The 16,210-nt window shown below is 37.9% G+C and overlaps 1 long non-coding RNA gene across 1 annotated transcript; it reads left to right on the top strand.

Annotated features, from left to right (window-relative positions):
• The first annotated feature begins 6,053 nt into the window (after positions 1 to 6,053).
• LOC122806351 lies at positions 6,054 to 6,469 on the top strand. Its single transcript, XR_006365500.1, has 3 exons — positions 6,054 to 6,174; positions 6,268 to 6,288; positions 6,384 to 6,469. It is a non-coding gene; the product is annotated as an uncharacterized LOC122806351 (long non-coding RNA).
• The last annotated feature ends 9,741 nt before the right edge of the window (positions 6,470 to 16,210 follow it).

Consider the following 16,210-nt stretch of genomic DNA (forward strand, 5'->3'; position numbering starts at 1 on the left):
CTAGGTATGTTAGCACAGGTTGTGAAAATGAACATAATATGCAGTGTTACCCACAAACTGAGTGCTCATGAATGGAGACTTGTGCAAATAAGAATAAACGCGCATTATCTAATGACTTCACATTTATGGGAACTGCTCAAAGAAGAAATTATTAGAAATACAAGATGTGGAATACACGTTATAACTAACAGGCATAAAAGTAGAGCACAAACCTGAAAATGGCCCAATGAAGAAACTCTAATGACACTTAGGAAATAGCAGGAGGAGGTATGGTGAGACAGGGAAAGACCAAAACATGAAGCATTGACAAATGGGGGAATGACAAAAGCATACAAGGAAAGTGGGGGGAGGGAGGAGATGAACAGTAATCTGACGATACAGAAAGTAAAACTGTGGCAAAAACGCAGATTAAGAGCAACCCAAACAGAAGTAATGTGAGAAGGGAAACTAAAAAAAAATCACTACTGTGTAGAATGGACTAGAATGGGATGAGTTTGTTTATGGTCATGCTATGTTCTATTATTTGAAGGGTTAAATAAAAAAACAGAAGGTGAGTGGGATAGGAGTGGGGTCAATTAAACTTGGAAAAGAACCTTAAAATGGGAAGACTGGCAAAATGGGGAGGTAAGGAAATGTGGGGTATGTACCTTAAATCTGACTAACTTAAAACAGTCAAAGTGCTCAATAATCCTGCAAAATAACTATTTCCTAGTTATATCTGCAGGGGTATTGAACATTTTGAATGTTATCACCCTTTTCCTGTAAAACAATATTTTCCTCAATGAAATGAAATGACTCTAAAAGAGTAAAGTTTTGGAAAATGGTGCCATCTAGTGATCTTAAAAGAGAAGATGTAATAGTCCTGTAAGGATACTGTTTGAAAGCTTAAGTAGAAGACTAAAGGTGTACATTTATTTAGTTTTATTCTGCTGTTTAATGGTGACATTAATTATACATTGGAGTGCAAACAAAAGATAATGCTGTAAAAAGGTTTTGTGTATGTCTGTATCTTTGTGTATGTATGCACATTTACCTACGTAGGTGCATGGTAGAACTAAAACTGATCTACTGAAAGGATATCAGGAAAGGTAGTTTCTCCATAGTGGAAGTAGCAAATGTTTACAGCAGGAAGTGAGGAAAGGGTAAGGAAACTGAAGCAGGAAGGGTGAATGCTTTCTATACACAAAGCAGTTCATATCTTTGAAGAGTTCTTCATGGGTATGAAGCATGTCTTATCAATACCAACAATGGAAATGGAAAATGATAGGGTTTTGTCCGTCCATAGCAGCAAGAAAGGCATAGAGCTCTCCTTGTATATTATGATGAAGTATTATACCTGAGATATAGGAACGTGAATTTAAAAAAATATTTTGGCATTCAGCTTGTGGAATGCTACAGCCAGTTTTATATTGTAGAAGAGAAAGGTAGTTTGACTTAGTTAATATAACGTCTACTGCCAATCTTCAGTGATTTTGGTTGTTTTCTTATCTTTTGCATATTCTCAACCATGTATATCTCTTCATTTCAGTTCTCTTTGTCTCCTACATCTTGTGTTTTAGTTAAGGCTGTGATGTCTTGTCAGCAGCAGATGTTTTGGGGGCCCTATGGATAATTCCAACAACCCAGTTAACAAACAATAAATGCATAAATGCTTCTCCTCCTAACCATCAGATGACAGGTGAGGTGGTTCATTTTATTTAGACTGCTGCCATTGTACAGTATCACCTTCCCCATACCACCCTTCCTCTCTCACACCTGCTTTCCTTAACACATCAGTAATAACTTATTTGCATACCATGTTTGATAACCTGCTAGGGCTTGAGTCAAGGCTTTGCAAAAAAAAAAAAAAGTCACATGCTATGGTGTTATTACATTATTACTTTCCACTAAATAAGAATGCTAGCCTTAAATTAATTGCATATCCTTGTGTCATCTACAAATTATTAATCATTTTCTTCCCGTAACTCAGCTGAAAAGTGGATCCCATGATCTGCTCCACATATCTGCTCAATATAAATAACATCTAAGCAAAATAATAAATAATGTTGTTGTCCAACAACAAGTCTGACAGTTGGTGCAGAGGGTTAAGATTGTGAACTGTGGTACAGGGTTTGATTCCCTCAGCCCTTCCTTGCCTACTGTGTCACCGTGAACAAGTCACTTAACCAGCTAATTCCCTTGAAAAGGGACAGTGGGCCTACTGGTTAACAAATGGTTAACCCCAAAATGGGTATTATTATTATTATTATTATTATTCTGACATTGACCATAATAGATCAATAACTGCACCTGGTCTTGACCAAAGATTTGCTACCAGACTATAAGGATTCCTTTTAATGCTGTTTACTCCTCTGTTAGAGCTAAAGATTTGCAGAGATATGTGTGAGTACAAGCACTGAACATCGTGACAGAGATTCTGTGGAAAAGTGGTAATAACTTACAGAACCAAAAGCAAATACAGCCAAGCTAAATATAAATTTAAAATATGTGTGCACAAAAAAAAAAAACGAAAAAAGGCAGGAAACAGAACTGCCAACAAGCTGTTTCTACAGTAAAAAAGAAAGTGAAAACATTCTAACAGTAGACATATTACAAAACAGTGGTAGTTGTGCTTAGTGAAAGTCTTATCTAATTCCTTTAGATTTTATAGTCATTAAATGACAGGATTCCCTTTAGTTGTGATATCCTTACAAGCTAAAAGACAGAGGGACAGACAGAAAATAACATATTTAGTCACAAGGAGTACATGCTGCTAACTGTGAGCAAAAATGACCAATCACAGTTCAACAAGCAACAGGATGGCACTTATAAACAGACATGCTTAGTATGGGCTCTGTGTGCTTAGAGCCACCTATCATAACTGGTAAGTGTAGTACTACCCACAAGTAGCAGCACTCAATGATGCATACAACTGAACAGTGTATGCTGAAATTGCCAGTGGATAACTTCCCCATCATGGACACAGCCTCTAAAAAAAAATCCTCTTCCGCTCTACAGTCCATTGAAAACAAAATCTGCCAATTAATTTGCAGTTCTACTCCAAAGGAGCACCACTGCATCACCCTCTCCAAGGCCAAATGGCTACAAGTCTCCTACAGAGCTGAGCTACAGTCTCTTGTTTTTAAACTACTTCAACAAGTTGCCTTTTTACCACTTGCAGACAAACTCGATAATAAAACCATGCCCTATAACCTCCGCAACCTCTCCCAGTTAACTCCCTCAATCCAGATACCCCAAACTAAACTGCACTGTACTGACCATTCCTTCTCTATTCTTGCATCCATATTCTGGCAATCCTTCCTCTTCACCTTAAAGATGTCTCCTCTTTCTCCACCTTCAGAACACAACTCAAAAGACACCTTCATCAAAAATCTGACTGCATGTGCTTTTCCACTGGACACATAACTTAACTCTCTTCTGTCCTGCATCACTTCTACTTTAATCCACTGTTTTCAGCTGCCGTTTCCCTCTCATATTTACTACTAAAATTGATTCACATTTGATTTTCTACTCTGTTAATATTACGTATGTATTATATCAATTATCTGTTGGATTATCTACCTTCTGTGATTATAGCATGATTGTGAATTTGTTCTATTTTCATTTTTTTGTGAATCTCTTCACAGGGGCTGTGCTTGCAAATGGTCTATAGTGATTAGTGTACCATCCTGGAAAACAAATTAAAATAAATAAAATAAATAAATAGTTCAAAGAGTGTCCATCAAAACCCAGGGGACGTTGCTATGGCCACCCAGTTCAGCTACAACAATTTATTGGACTTGTTTTCATTTTTAATATAATGGCACCAATTTATCTTATAAAATCATTTTAACTGATACATAGGCCCTAGAGACTGTTTTATCAATCAGGCTTCCACCAAATATTTTTCTAATTAACCCAAGGTTTCACAACCTCAAAGTTAGTTACACCTCTGCATGGGGTCTGTGGTGAATTTGCCCATTATTTTTTTTTTATGAGAGCCCCTTCAATTAGACAAGCTTCATGGACCAAGATCACATAAAACTAATCGTTTAACTGTACTTTAATTTACAATGCATAAACGTCAGCTGGACATACACTGAACTCCTTCAGTGGCAATAAACAGTATGATATAACCAAAACATCTGGTTGCTAGGAGGAACAACCCACTGAGTAAGGGAAGGTTGTGCTAAGACATATTTCTGAATCTCGGTTTAGAACTGAGTAGAGATTGTGTGGTTAATGCTAACTCCAGCATACTTAGTGGCATAACTTTCAGTGGCCTTAAACATACTACTTGCGTAACTGCTGTCTTCATTTTCTGTAGCTCCACTATACAGGTACAGTAACATTGGTGAGGAAATAGTACTTTTTCACTGCTTACAAAAAATTATTTAGCTGGTCATATGCCAAGCTGCTGTTATGGCCATGCACCTTAGTCTGATGTCATAGTACATTTAGCTGCTGAGGTAGCACCTCTTCTTAAATAAGATGGCTATGCTAAATCACTGTGTGGTTTATTGCAGCATCTAATGTCTCTATTCAACCATCTATGAGGATTCCACTTTTGAATCATTGCTTACAATTCATGCATAATGTTACAGTTTGACAAAACGCTCATACAGCTGTAACACTGATTGTGTCAATTGCCCTATAGTCCAAGAGAAAGACATACGGGGCAATAGATATAGTGTGGTGGCAGGAAATTACAGAAGTTGGCCTAGAAGTATGATACAGACTGGGGTTAAGGCTACGTGTTGCAATACAGACTGGGGTTAAGGCTATGTATTGCAAATAAGCTTCGGTCTGTAGTCCTGATTTTGATTTCCTCAGTTGCTGTTTACATACCATGTGAGTGAAGAAGTCATTTAACTTGATAAATGCTTTGAAGCTGTTTCTGAAAAGAGGCAGATGTATCTATGTAAAAATGGGGCCAAGTATGGCCTAAAAAGTAAAAGCAAAAAACAGAGCAGTTGATTAATAAAGTCATCTCTTTGGAATATTAATCAAGTTGTTTTAGTAAATAATATTTTAGATCTGAACCACTGTAAGTTTTGTTAAACTAAGGGTACTTCATACACATATACAGTACTTCTACCTCCAAGGTAAAGTTATTAGTTCCTCTTCACTGTCGTTTGGTAAATGTTTTCTACCAGGAAAGTAGTATCACCCTCAGACTGACTTAGCAATACAAGAAACAATGTCACGGTTAAAGTTACATGTGTAAGGCCCTAATCTGCCTGTTGTAAACCATATGATTCCACCTAGTCTCCAGCCGGAGCTTTGAACATATCTGCTCTCTATATGACTGGCCACACATTATTGCATTTCTACAATTTTTCTTATGTTCTTGACCACCTCAGCTACAAGAATCATCAGGAAATTCACCACTCTTTGTGAGAAACATCACATTACAACTGTCACTTCGTCCAAAAATATTCATTCTTTTTATCTTCTTCTCAGCTGCATTTTTTTCTATTCAAAAAAGTGTTTATTCTTCAGTAACCTATTTAAATAGTCTGTGATTTACAAAGATGGAAGGTGTTGTGCCTGTTGTAAGCCATAACATGGCTAATTGTAATCTGCATAAGCGGAATTCTGGTCAGTTGAATTCCATAAGTAGTTGTACCAACCTCTGCTACACTTGGACTGTGAATGCTAGTTCTCATTACACCTACTTTAGTTAGTCCTCAGAAGATTTCAGAAGTGTTCAGTAGTACTTTTTGTAGGACTCATCTCTATTACATAGAGCAGCAGAACAGAAAAATGAGGGTGTCACAGCATGTGATGTAGGTTGTATTAGGGTGGCATGGACTGCCATAATGAGTAAAGCAACAGGACTAACAGCTGCCACTCACCATTGTTCTTTCCCCAGAACTACACTGTATGTGGTTAGACTCCTTTTGTGTATACGGCACCTACATTAGATACAGGATTGCAGCATACATTACACCTATGCAAATGAAGGGGAAGCTTGCTTCATCAATCATGTTATTTTAAGTAGCAGCAATTCATAGTGGAAGCAGTTTATTTACAACTTTTCATTTTCTTCTGGTCCATCTCAGAGACCACATCTAAAATACAGTTCCTTTAGTACTTGCAAATTTAGGAAATCAGGTTTTAATGGGTCAAGATGAATCATCCTGAACAAACACTAGCTCAGATACCACGTACGTCAACCATGCCTGAGTACAGGTAGGTTTCCAATAATACAATTCACTCTTTCAAATACAGTGCCTTAAATTAAAACCCTGCTAATGCCCAGTCTCAATTTACCTTATTTTTCAGGTAACATCTGCATTTAACCAGGTAAATTTTTATTCATCTCTAGAATTAATATTTGATTGCATACACATTCCTATATTTCAGCACTGGAATAATAACATATTCTTCTTACATTTCAGATTATCCTTCAGACCAAGGAATCCTCCATGGAATGTCAAGTGTCTCAGAATATGTGCCCATATTTTGGCTTTACAATCTGTTTTGCAATGTTAGTATTCATACTTCTAAATCACAAAACCAATTGCCTCCTTTAGCCCATATATATTATCATGAAGGTCTCGATTTACAGTAAAGTATTCTGTAAATTCTGTTTATCATTCATAGATTCATAGATAAGTACTAAACTAACTGCCCTTGCGGGCCATTGTAAGCCTAGCCAATTATTCCTTGTGAGACTCAAACCCTGCACCTTGTGTTTGTAAGGCAAACACCTTAACCATTAGGCCACCCTCCCAATATCCCTTCATCCCTGGCCCAGCACTATTTGCTTTCATGTAACATGGGAAATTGTCCATATCTCACTTTCTCTTTCCTTTACTTTGTTTTGTAAGATTTTTTCACCTATCTTTTAACCCAACATCTAGACTAGACTTACTCCATAGTTTTAAAGAGCAGTATCCCATTTTGGGGCTATCTGTGCCTTCACTATTTAAACCATTATGCTCGATTATGGCTTTTCCAACAAGCATTGTGTCACTCCATTCCCTGATATCAGAAACATACATTAAAATGCATTCTTCTCCTTTGACTGTCAAATCTTGTATTTTATTGACAAGTATCTATAAACTGTGGTATCAATGAGGAACAGCAGAAGGTAAAAGCAGCCAAAGGCCACTTTTATAATATTAAGGATAGTTCATAGCATCATTATAACAGTTTGCCACATCCACATCATTGGGCTTTTGTGCTAACTTGCATATGCATACTCAATGCACTGCTCTTTCCATGGGGAATCTTAATCATGCACTGCAGATTGAATTCAAGGAGTCAGTAAGGTGACTGATGCAGTTTACATTGAATCCTGGTCACTGACTAATTAATAAAACTCTGTGGAACTTCTTAGCAATTCTTTTTTTTTTCAAAACAGGTTTATTGTTTTAACATATAAGAGAAATATCATAACAATTTTATACAAGTAATTAAAAATAGGTATTATTATAATATTCAACAAAACAACTAAAGTATTTACAAAGACATCCACTACAATCAGATCAATTAATTAAACTAAAATACCATGCTATTGAAATTAAAATTTTTTTAACAAATTTTGTAAATTATCCCAAACAATATAATAAGATGTTTTTCTATTTGTTCTTGTCCTAATTGTGTTTATTTCCATATGGCACACTATATTCATAACATTTTTAAATTCATTGAACGAAGGAGGTGTATCTGAAATCCAATTTCTAGTTATTATTTTCCTAGTCACTGCTAGAATAGACCATAACAAGGGAAGCTTAACCTTTTTAACACTTTGAGGTACAAGTGTGTTGAATAATATAAGAGATTTAGAAATAATGAAATTATCTGTAAAAAGAGCCTGCAAAAATTCATTAATTGACTTCCAGTATTCTTTCAATTTTATACAGTCATAAAACATATGAGCCCAGTCAGCATTAATTTCTACATTACATCTCTTACATAAATTATCTTTATTATTTATTTTATTCTCTTCTTAGCAATTCTGACTATACTGAAGCTGTCAGAAGTATTGTTTTAAATGTATTACCTCAAGCTGTGTATAACAAATTAGCACAGTGCTCTGTCTACTAAGACAGACTGAATAATGATTTGCACACACACCATTACTGATACTGCTTAAGCAATATGACCCACCTCACAACAATTTGTACACAAATAGAACAACACAGTACTCCTCCAAAAATGTAGCAGAACATACATCCCATAACAGATAAACAAAAACTCTAAACAGCACTGTATTACATAACAGCTTAAATGACCACTCTTGTTTGGCTTTCAAATAGATGGCAGCTGCAGCTGCGTGTAACATAATGGGGAAAAAAAGTCCCTTTCCATCCACAACCATATACCAGCCCCACCCAACACAGACTGCTTCATAGTGACACTAGGGAGTTGCTCATTTCCTCTGTGTCATTTAGCCATTAGCCAGACTGGATGGGGTACGCAGTCCCCCAGAGTCAAACTGCGTATTTCCCAAGATAAAGACATACTCCACTGCTATTTTTAATGTTGTAATAAGGAAAATGGTCACCAGAATCAGAAATAATAAAAGCCTTTCCATCCAACTGACATGCGTCCCATTAGGATGACAATATAGGTGCTCAGAATACATGTATCAGCAGTCCTGAGAATAATCAAACTGTCCTCAGCATTTCATAGAATATGACCCACTGCTATTTATCACCCCCATAAAACAGATACTTCTTTACAATGCCACAGAGAAAAAGGTCTTCAGCATTTTTTATCCTGAATTAAGCTATCAGTTATCAACCTCTGCACTCCCTTTTTGACCCTTCAACTGTGAAGCCCCTTAACATACTTACTAACAAGTGATTCAGATTCATTTCCTTCTTTATTGGATCAGAGATGCAGCTTCCTTTCATGGCAATGGACTGTGACTAAAGTAAGTGCTATTTACTTATTTGCATTATTTCTCTTGGGAATTTCAACAAATGGGCATAACTTCCAAGACCAGAGTAGGATTAGAACTTCAGAGCACCCACCCAATGGAAATAATTGATAATGGGCCCCAACTGAATTAAGGCTTTGGTAACCCAAGCACACCTAAAAGAGTCAGCAGACCCACAACAGAACTGAGTCATGCACACACAGAATCAGCAGATACTGCAGTATAAATCCCTGGTCAGGCCATAGGTGGAATACTATGTTAATTTGTGGTAAGCATACAAGCATGAAAATACTGAGGTCATGAAGGGACAAAAAACAGGTACAGATTACAGGATCAATTCTTACTTAAGGACAGTCAAAACACTGGAGAGACAATATGGTTGTTCAAGACAGTGTAACAGCATGAAGCTTAAGTGGAAAGCCAGGACAGGAAGGAGTCAGCATGTCTAACAGAGGAAGAGTACAATATAAAGCACGGACACTTGAAAGTATGTTTTCATTGAAAGAGTAGTGGATTAATGTAACAGGTTAGCAGATCCAGAAGTGGCCTTCAATAAACGAGTCCTTCGATACATACTAAGATAGGTAGTTAGTTGAGAAAAGGGGTACATGGGGTATAAATGAGCAATACTAGCTGCAGATAGAAGGCATATTATACAGACATGTTTCTTTCTGTCATCAAAAGCATGTTGTGTATTGTAACCCTTGGTGTGTGTGTTTGTGTGTGTGTGCTCGCTCGCATGTATATGCATGCATGTGTGTTTGCTTATGTGCCCAGAATGGCCATTCAGTTGTTTCTTAAGCCATTTCTTATCACCCCTCCATAACAAAGTGATTGTGTGCACCATAATCGAGCAAATAAGTCATTTATAGATGTAAAAATGTAAACAGAATATCACTGATTCCATGAAAATGAAATCACTGTGAGTACTGTGGAAAGCATACCCCTTAATCACTTAGTACAAGAAATCCGGACCAAGGCAAAAATAATATGGGAGACAAAGATGAACTTGCTAGAATAATAGGTTTTGCATTGGTGTGCATTTTCTGAATGATATAGGTCATAGTTTAGTATTAGGCTAACTGCCCTTGTGGGCCATTTTAAGCTTAGACAATTACCCCTTGTGAGATTCAAACCTTGCACCTTGTGTTTATAACACAAACACTTTAACCATTAGGCCAACCTCCCATTGCATCTAAATAAATATTGTATGAACAATTAATTTATTTTTACTTACACTATATAGGTTCATAGATTAGTACTAAGCTAATTGCTCTTCTGGGCTATTTTAAGCCTAGTCAATTACCCATTGTGAAAATCAAACCCTGTACCTTCTGTCTGTAAGCACCTTAACCATTATGCCAACTTCCCACTGAAGTCTCACACTCAAATGTGTGTCATTATTTAATGACTTCAATGATTTTCCAAAAAAAAAAAAAATTCACATTTTATTAGGAACAGATAAAAAAACTAGGGAAAAACTGGACATTCTGCAGAAATCTTTACAGTTGAGAGGTATGGTGGCAAGATTGTTTGTCAACTAAAAGATATATAAAAGTAAAAAGTTACAACTGTACAACTCCATTACTCTAACTGCACAAGTGGTTATTTAAGGAGACATCTGATACAACAGTCACTGTTTTGAACTCTAGTTCTGTTAAGGCTTCAACTTTGTGCTGCTCCAAAGAAAGACGTAGCAGATGTGGAAGTATATATTATTTCTGCCTTGACATCGCCTAAGAAAGACTTTGTCTTTATACATGCATGCCACATAATAGTACCTTTTCACAGTGCAATTTCCAGTGAGGCATTAGCAGCATCATGGTACATTTAATCAGTATACCTGTACCTTATCTGAAGTGGCTATCAGCTTGCATCACTTCCCCATGGTATTAGTGTCTATTAGCATGAACAGTTTGTCCTGCAGTTCTTTTAACTCAGAGCTCCAGTATTTTACCATTAAAGTTGTTGTTGTGTCTTTCGGCTTATCCCGGTTAGGGGTCGCCACAGCGGAACTCCGGTCCGCTAATGTTTGGTAGTGGATTTTTACGTGCCGAGTTACCAGCCCTGATGAACAACCTTCAACAAAGGCACACCCATTCACGTATGCCTCCACACAGAAGACGCTCTAGCTGAGAATCGAATGGGACAACGTCTTGCTGTGAGGTGACAATGCTACCGCAGCACCACTACCGCGATGTAATGAAATGCCCTCACTGCTAGATTTGTGGATGACTGCTTTCTGAATTTATCCATCTCGCAAGGTTTTGCTCACTGGAGATAAGTGGCATTTGGTGCTATCTTTTTTCTGATAATGGTTAAGGCTCAGAGTTATCATATGTGGTGGCAAAATCCAGTTTCAAAGTGTTAAACAGGCCATATCTAATGCCAAGTGCCGTGTTCAACTTATCTTTTCTGGCTGCATATGGTTGTTGATGATATTACTTATATCTTGAAATGAGTGTAATGGGGTGACAATGCCTAAGAGTGTGATTCATTTCTATGCAACTCAGAATATTTTTTTTTTTTTGCAAAGGCACAGTCCTACTATGCAAATTGTGGTATTTTTTTTAAATTTTATTGTATGCTAAAATGTTCCATCATATTTATTTATGCACGGCCCCTTCTCTGCTATGCCTTCAGCTGTGCATCTCATTTCTAGGAGAAAATATGTCTTCTTTCAGTACCAAGAGTCATTTTTAATGTGCTTAACTTCCACACCACATCACATGTCAGGTCAGGTCTCTATGTGTAATGGACATTAATAAAGTCTCTGAGCACCACATGCATGTTTACTCTGGATTTCTTACTGGGATCTTCACTACGATATTCTCCTTAAGTGGAGCTCATCTTACTCCATCACCCCCAGTATGGATGACCTGACTTAGACCACTGGCACCCTTAGGCCTTAGCCAGTGCTCATGTACCCAAGTTTTCCAGTCATACCCAAGTCACCAGTGTTGCAATCTCCTTATGTCACCAGTGCCAGTCCACTCCAAATGTTACATCTTCTTGAGTAGAATCTGAGAAAAATGCCTGTCAGCAGTCATTACCAGTGCTCTATCCAAACAAGAACTGTTTCATTTAGAATTCTTCTTCCTCGTAGAGGAAAAACAACAGGAAGGGGGCATACTTCATGTTTTATGATAAGGCTGTTGCAAAGGCAGATGTTAATTTGGATGACCTGTGCAGGATGCAGAGCCGGCCATTGGTCAACTGGTGCCCTATGCAAATGGCTCCACAGCACCCCCAACACACCACCTGGTGCCCCCATCCTGGTCTACCTACACCATCCAGATTACTAGAAAAGCACCCCTACTACAGCAGCACCCTAGGCAGATGCTTAGTTGGCCTATGCCTACGGCCAGCTATAGAAGGATGTGAGTATTACCTTACTTATTTTATTATTATTTTTACACTGTTAGTGGACTGATCTTAAGACCATTTTCTGCTACAGCCTGGATATGAAGGCAAATAAAATTACACATATAGTTACAAAATATTGTTACAATACATTCATTAAATGAGCTGACAGATATTACTCATAAATATTCCTTTGCAAAGCATCAGCAATCCAACACTGATGCCTTGAACTGTCCAGGTTTTTGCACAGACACATGCACCACTGGGAAGGCCAGTGGCAGTGATGCAACAGGTCCAGGAATGCAAACTGGATTCTGGTAACAAGCATCAGAACTCTCCTGTTCAGGGTCTTTCCTTGGAGATGATTTTTTTCAGGCTTTCAAGCCAAAATAACTATAAAAGTTTAAAAGTTATTGTTTCTATCACCTCATGGCTCTTCATAGACTTCCTTAGGTTCCTTCTTATTTCAAATAACATTTGTGTTCACTTTTTAGATGCTGCTATTACCCCAGATTTATTTTATTTCCTTGTTACTGTCCATTTCTCTTTGTTTAGATTCATTCTGTTGATCAGCCATACCTGAAATACTATATTCTGATACCTTTTTAGACTCCTTCTCCTTTGTATCCATAGCTATTCCACTTCAGCCTTTGCTTACATCTCTTCTAATTTGCAAAGTTTTTCTGTAATAAAGTGTCTTCCAGTCTTTTAATATTTCATGTTTTATGGCTTTGTGAAATCTCTTCCAGTGCTCACAGTTACCTCTGCCATGTAAGGAACCCAAACAAAAAGACACGGGCAGAATGAAAGCCTTTTAGTGCAGTTTTACACAAGCACACATTTATTTCTTCTCCCTTTTTGATGTCTCTGGCTACATTTTCCACTACTTTAGAGTTTGCTGTTTGGACTGGTTTTCATGTTTCACTCTAGTTTGATGGTATATTTCTCTGTCATATCTTAGATGCTGTGTTCCCCATCTGGATTCCAAGCCATTTCATCTGAGAGGTACAGTCTCATGTGCCCTTTCCCACTTGTAAATTACCTACCCATGTGATTACCATCAGTGTGATGGCAATCATACTACATCACCATTTCTGTTACCTTGTCTTTCCACCTTTTGACAGTCTACCTTTCTGAAGGCCAACGCTCTTAAACTTGATTGGCTTAAAACTATCACTTCCAAAGAACTAAATTGTTTGGTGACTGTTTGATGCCAAGTGGATGCCCTCTACCAGGTCTGACATCACCCTTACCTCATCTGAGAATGCCATCTCTAGTACTGCTTTATCTCAAGCAGGCTTCATTCCAAGCTGTCTGAGGCCTACCTCGTGTAGGGCATCAAGCGTGATTCTGCAGAGTTGTGGCTGCCGATAACATTCTCTAATTTAAATCTGACATATTAATGTTTCTCAACAATATCCCCCTTTCCAAGCCATTCTAATCATACAGTATATCAAGTTCATATCTTTGCTGTCTCTGCAATAGGCTCTTTAGAATGACCTACCATTTTCATCCTCCAATGTGTTCTACAGTGCCTCCTTTGTGTCCTGCATTTGTACTTGTGTTTTCTGTTTGGATTCTTTCTCTTATGTAAAAGGCTCAACATCACTTCTTGTTTTATAAATGTTCTCCCTCCTACAGACTGTGAACCAGGCATTCATAAGTCTTTGGGAATCTTGCTTCTCTTAATGCTACAGTATCAAGACATTCCTATCTCACGGGTGTCACTACTTTGGGTAAGTTTTTGGCTCGTTCTGTAGGCACTGTCAAACATTACCTTCCATGTTTTTTCTACAATTGGACCACTGTGAGCTCTGACAGGATAAGGAAAGACAAACAGAGACAGAGGTATAGCCCTCCAAATGCATCTGCCCACAATTTGAATACTATCTCAACACAGATGACTCTCTGGCAGCACAGATTAATGAGGTTATGAGTGGATGCCTGCTGCTGTTCTAAGGGCCTTCAATGCAGTCGTTGAAAGACTGAACATTTTAATGTGAATTGAGGAATACATGCTAAATCTGAGGCTGTGTTATTTCCAACAGTTACCCTTCTATGAGGCATAGCAATGTTACAGTTAACATATATAAGCCATAGGGCATGTGGTCATGCCCCTGTGTCAGGGAAATTATTTTAAAAATATTATGGAAAGTTTCAGCACTCACTGTAAACTTTACTCAAATTCCATTTTTTTATGGAGTTGTGGCGAGTTGCAATTAGAAGTCTTGTACTTCTGACAGGGAGCTCTGTGAGTACTGTGAGAGGAATAGTTGAAAAAATCTATAACTCAAGGTAAACAGGTTCTCTTAAGCTATCATCAGCAAGAGCAGAAGTACTAAAGCTGTGAACAGAAATGGAATGTGAGATGCAGCCTGGTGCCAGAGAATATAAATTCAGCATGGGAGTCATTAATCACATGTTGAATGAACCCTCATATCACTATCTAGGTAGAGAAAAACTGCTTTGCTGGAAAAGGAATTAGAGCAGTGCTAAATACACTTAAAATGATAAGAGACTTAGAGAAGCAGTAGACATGATAACTTTCTCTGCAGTAATCTCTTTCCATAGCAATGGCGACATTAAGCCGCTTTGTGCCATAAGGTTCAAAAGAAAAATGAACAAACTGGTGTAGCTCACAGGGATTTGGCATTTACTGGGCCTGGCATTCCTTACAGAGGCCTGCAGCCTTCTACTGGTATAATAACCTGAATCTGTCTAAGATGGGAACTAGGATTGTCAATGCCAGGTTTCACTGTTTCTTTAGAAAACAGTGAAACTACAGAATGGCAAATCAAAGACAACTTTATGGAAATCCTCATCACTCCAGTGAAAACATTCATGTGTGGAAGTTTGACACAGAGGAATATTGTTATGTGTTGAATGTTATGAGCTACTAACAAATTTCATTCTGTAGTTCTCAGTTTGCTTCTTTCAGCCTACACTTGCAAACTATGCAAGTCAAAAATTCACTTAACCAGCATCCGCAAGTTACCATGAGACAAGATACTTGTACTTTGTGTGACTGCCAACTTAACAAATATAAATTCCAAGGGTGGGAAATAAGACCAGAAATAGTGGAATGCTAAGTGGAAGTAAAAGTTAATGATAATATAGACCTGGCAGAAGTAAAAACGTAGCAATGCAAATGCAAAATAGAAAACAAAGAATATTGATATCTTCTACCTAGGCAAAAAACATTCATGGAAAAACAATGATATGTTTGCTGTAGCAGAACTCTATACTGCAGAAAGTCATGACTGAGAAGTAAACATACCAGTGCCCTGACTAACTGTATTACACAGACAGATAATACTCTGAATATGACCCATGAATCGCAGGACAATCGGAGTGGTTCATTATCATCTTAACAAAAGAGTCAATATACAGCAAACAAAATTATCATCTTTCTCCATAATTTAGAGGGACAAATCCTGACTGTGACCCAGATGGTCAAAATCTGACCAGCAGCACAGACTCAAGGGGGAGCTGGTAAGGGAAGGGAGAGGACTGGATAAATACTGGCTTGCCGGCTTGGGGGAAGGTGCTGCATTTGGTGTACAGGGGAGGACTGCTACTTGTACTGACAGTGCATTGCACTGCACTATGAAGGGGTGGCTATATGTACACTTACACACGTCAAACACAAGCACAATGCAAAAGTCACAATCATAGCATAGAAGATGGGTTCAAGCATGAAACCTGATCCTTAGTGCAGAGAAGAGTACCACTTCCATCTCCTGACATTAGCCTTGTAGGGATCAAATGGGGGCATCAGGCTGCTGCTGCCCCTAGAGAAATGTATAGGTGAATAGCAGGAATGAGGGAGTTAAAATGGTTATGCTGGGGACTGGGTCAAAAGCTGATGCTTGTGGACATTAAAAGACCTACTTTGAAAAAATGAGACAGTGACTCAGAAATACTCTAGCGACATACTCATATGTACTACTCTCTATTCTGACATCACAACTC

Source organism: Protopterus annectens, chromosome 7.part0 (genome assembly GCF_019279795.1).
Source record: "Protopterus annectens isolate FY-2018-M chromosome 7.part0, PAN1.0, whole genome shotgun sequence".
NCBI lineage: Eukaryota > Metazoa > Chordata > Ceratodontiformes > Protopteridae > Protopterus > Protopterus annectens.